Source organism: Triticum dicoccoides, chromosome 1B (genome assembly GCF_002162155.2).
Source record: "Triticum dicoccoides isolate Atlit2015 ecotype Zavitan chromosome 1B, WEW_v2.0, whole genome shotgun sequence".
Taxonomy (NCBI): Eukaryota; Viridiplantae; Streptophyta; class Magnoliopsida; order Poales; family Poaceae; genus Triticum; species Triticum dicoccoides.
The window spans coordinates 413,094,252-413,099,092 of record NC_041381.1 but is presented as its reverse complement, the minus strand read 5'-3'; the positions used below and the strand labels follow the sequence as shown (position 1 = coordinate 413,099,092).

General features: G+C 42.6%; 1 long non-coding RNA gene across 1 annotated transcript; it reads left to right on the top strand.

The window, feature by feature from the left end:
• The first annotated feature begins 1,038 nt into the window (after positions 1-1,038).
• LOC119305908 lies at positions 1,039-4,106 on the top strand. The gene is made up of 2 exons (XR_005148800.1): positions 1,039-1,498; positions 2,153-4,106. It is a non-coding gene; the product is annotated as an uncharacterized LOC119305908 (long non-coding RNA).
• Positions 4,107-4,841: the final 735 nt, after the last annotated feature.

Here is a 4,841-nt window from a genome sequence, read left to right as displayed (position 1 = left end):
AAGAATAGAGTAACGCATTAAGAAAGATGACATGATGTAGAGGGATAAACTAATGCAATATGATATAAAGCCCGTCTTTTTATTCTCGATGGCAACAATACAATAGTGCCTTGTTGCCCCTGTTGTCACTGGGAAAGGACATCGCAAGATTGAACCCAAAACTAAGCACTTCTCCCATTGCGAGAAAGATGTATCTAGTAGGCCAAACCAAACTGATAATTCAAAGAGACTTGCAAAGATAACTTAATCACACATAAAAGAATTCAGAGGAGATTCAAATATTTCTCATAGATAAACTTGATCATAAACCACAATTCATCAGATCTCGACAAACACACCGTAAAAAAGAGTTACATCGAATAGATATCCAAGAAGATCGAGGAGAACATTGTATTGAGATTCAAAGAGAGAGAAGAAGCCATCCAGCTAATAACTATGGACCCCAAGGTCTGTGGTAAACTACTCACAACTCATCAGAGTGGCTATGGTGTTGATGTAGAAGCCCTCCATGGTCGATTCCCCCTCCGGCGGGGCTCCGGCGAAGGCTCCAAGCACTACACGATGGTAGAGTTTATGTGACACACTTATGTGGGGAAAAGTCCACTAGTCTCCACAAAAAAACTGTTGGTGTAGCTATGAAGAATTGTCCTCGGACCATGTGTCGGGATAGATACATCATTGTGGACACACTATGTGTCAGCAACCACTAAGCGACTACTTACCTGTCGGCAACTCGCTAACAACATGCTATGTGTCCGCATATGTGTGGGCTCTAACAATTTATCTGTCGGCGTAGGTACGTGCTTAGTGATATACAATATGTCAGCATATGTAGGGTGTACGGACACAAAATAAGTGTCAGCGTATGTGCACACGTGTCAAGCGACTGAAGCTTGGATTTTTTTTTTAGAATCCTGAAGCTTGGAAAGTTGGCGCGCCATTTAGGCGCGAGACGGGAAAGAATTTGGAATTTCGGCTGGCCCGTGCAAAATAGCCCCCAAATCGGACCAAGTCCATAACCTTACCCGTGCCAGCCGCCACCGCCGCCCTCGCACCCCATCCCTATCCCCCCGTCCTAGCGCTCAACCCACGGCCCTCACGCCGTCGCCACCGTATCCACGCTCCACCCCACGGCCCTCGCGCCGTCGCCACCGTATCCATGCTCCACCCCACGGTCCTGCTGCTGTCGCTGCCGTCCTCGCGCTCCGCCCGAGATCCATCCGCCGTCCTCGCACTCTGCCCGAGATCCCATCGCCGTCCTCGCGCTCCGCCCGAGATCCAGCCGCCGTCCTCGCAATCCGACTGAGATCCAGCCGAAATTGGCCCTCGCATTCAGGGATCCACCCCCATCCCCGTCCTCCAGCCCCCAACCTCGTCCGCCATCTTATTGCTGCCGCCGGTAAAGATCCATCCGTGAGCTCTCCATCCCGTTGCGCCCCTCCCGAAGCCAGCCGTCCGTTGTTGCAGATCTCCTCACAAGACTCGTCTTTTCCAATAGGTACGCATCGGCTCCTGCTAAGATATCCTTTTCTGTGCTGCTGCATGATGCGTGCTTGTACATTGCTGAACTTTGAACCATATGTCATTGCTGAACTCTGAAAATTAGGGCAACACTTTGATATCTTGTGCTAAGATGTGTTGATTTTATAGTTCAGATTCCTATTTCTCAGCATCCCAATTTGGATACACAGATTGGTGCTACAAAACATAGCAAGCCATCTGTCATCCATGTCTCATAGCTGTTTTTCATTTTTATATTCATCATATTATTATGAACTCTTTATCTCCTTTAAATTAGAAAGTGATTATTCATTTAACATTTGATATGGGTGAAAGTTCATATGTTGTTAGCATTGTCTGACTTCCTGATTTCTAGGTGGTTCAGTTTTGTTATTTAAAGCCGTGACCCATTGTGTCCAGTTTTTTGGGTGAGTTGGCATGGTCAAACGGAGGCTCCTGGAGGCGCATAACCTCTGAGATTTTTTTTACAGGAAGCACTTTTGATTGTCAATACATATTTCTAAGTTATATAGTGCAAACGATTGAGTTGGCTTCAACTTCGCTATAGAACTGAATATTGTTTGTGCTGTAACATCATGTAGTTTCTGATGCTTCATGGTTTAATTTTGGGTCAACGGGCTTGGTGCTGCAGGAGCGGGTGTACATGATGGTGAGCTTGCAGGGCGGCGAGTACGCGATACTACCTGGCAGCAAGGACGAGAGGTGGGCGAGCGGAGGGCGCCGAGGTGGACCCAGAGTCCAGTCAGTGTTTAAGGAGGCACATTCCAATTTTATTCTCCATCACTTTTGAATTACATCGTCATCTACACATAATATTTATGAATAACAGTGTCATCTTTTGATATAATTTTTTTATGTGAGCACGGTGTTGTTTTCCTTTTGCATGAATATGGCATTAGCATTGAAACCTTAGGCTCAACATATACTCTCATCTTCCTCTACATCCACATACCTTCAACTACTTGAAGCTGCATACGGTTTCCAGCGGGGAGAATTGCAAGTTCCGATCACATTCAAACCTTAGAGGCACCTTCTCATAGTGCCTCACACCGCATTGCTTGGACATGTGAATTCAAATTGTAGAGTCCGCCACCTTGGTGCAGTGGCTAGATAGTTTCAGGATTCAGACATTCAATACTTATATGAGATGTTCGTGTTCATTCTGGTTGTTGGCATAATATTTGTTCTTTTGACAAGTTCATTCATTATACTAACCAAGTACATAACTTGCAGACCTTTGGCCTTTACTTTATGATTTGATTTCGGAAGCCGATTTATCTATATTGAACACATTTTTTTTGCAGGATGGTTGATACATGTCTACACATTTTGTCAGAGCAATTTGCAGTGAAAGAAGCAGCCTCAAACTGATAAGGATTATTCTAGAAAAAAACTGATAAGAAGGCAACATTTATTTCTATTAAGTAATGGTTATTGTTGTAGATGAAGGATGACAAGACGGCAACTAATGTACCAGGAGGTGCAGGTACTACAACATAATACATACATTAAGTTTATTGTTTCTCTCTTAGAAATATACCTAGATCATTTTGAGCCTTGACTAAAGCGTGACATTTCTGCCTGGACTTATAGCATTACTAGATAACATTTTGTATCTTGTTCATAAAACTGAACTCCACATACTGCAGTTTATAATAAAAAAATATGAAAATAACACAACATGATCTGAAGCGCACATACATTGCTTATAGGAGTTAACATACACAAATCAGTTTGGTGTTATCCCTTTGGTGGTCACAATCTGAAGATCACATGGCATAAACTGAACTTCACATACTACAGTTTTTGGGGTCAGAAGTTGTACATTTCTGTTCTACTTCATCAGATAACGTACAAACACAATTATTTTCAAACTTTGAAGATTACATCAGCTAACTTTGTAGTAGAACAAATACAACTTCAGATTGGCTGATCCTACTACAGTTTGTTGCATGTAAGATGTTGAATAAAATTTGTAGATTTGTCTGCCATGGCAAAATGCGTATTCTATATATATGTAGATATGTCTGCATGATGATTCCTTTTATCATTTTATAAATATCTTACCTCATGTATGACAGAACTATGTTATGTGTGTTATGGACATATGTCATAAATACTTAATTCTTGTGCTTCTCTTGGTTGCCAATTTCCCTACGAGCTTCAAAGCACTTGAGCTGACTCCACTTTCTACCAAATTCTTGTGGGGTATTTTCACGTAATCAGCAACCTAGTACGCATGGATGTGATGGCTTGGAAGTGTTATGGAGCATTTGGCTGTCTACAGTATTTTGGACCAGCAAACTTAATTGTAATCATGAACGTATGTGTGTTCTGGACCATTTGGTGCTCAAGTATTATGGAGTAGAAATCTTGTGCTCATGGATGTGACTCAAGTGTTTTGGACCATTTAGTGTTTGAACTATTTTAGACCAGCAAATAGGGGTCCTTTAATGTGACTTTTGTTTTCTGCATGGTTGCCAAGATAGCCAAACTTTGCTTTGTGTAGATTGACTCATGTTTGAACGTGTGAACAATATATATGTGTGTATTCTTATTACCATATTATCAATGGTTGTGAAATATGTGTTCTTCTTGATCTTGTGGATAATAGTTGTACATTTATATAACATTTGAATTACAACAATATCCAATTGTTGTTTTGGCTGTGCACCATCTTACCAACAATTTATATGTCGGCAAAAACATTACAACGCAGCAAGTGTTGGCAAAAGTATCCCGCTAACTAGACAAGACATGTGTCAGCATGTTAAACACCTATTTTGACAGGCTAAGTGTCGGTATAGGTAGGGTGTGCCTTGACTTACGATGTGTCGGCATAGGTAGGGTGTGCCTTGACTTACCATGTGTCGGCGTAGGTAGTGTACATTGACTTACCATGTGTTGGTGTAGGTAGGGTGTATGCTGACAAAAAAAGTGTCGGCAAGTGAACTTCTGTCGGCAATATCTTTCCCAACAGCAAGTCCTCCGACTGTTTTATCTTCTGTCAGCATATGTGTTACCTACAATTTATCTGTCGGGAAAGGTACCCTATGCCCACAGATTCATGGTCGCTTCTAACATTTTCGGGGTACATGGATATATATAGGAGGAAGAAGTAGATTAGTGGACGCCCGAGGGGCCCACGAGGGTGGTGGGGCGCCCAGCCCTAGGGGTGCCAGGCACCCTCCTGGTTGCCTCAGTTGTTTCTTGACTTCCACTCCAAGTCCTCTGGATCATGTTCGTTCCAAAAATCACGCTCCCGAAGGTTTCATTCCATTTGGACTCCGTTTGATATTCCTTTTCTTCTAAACACTAAA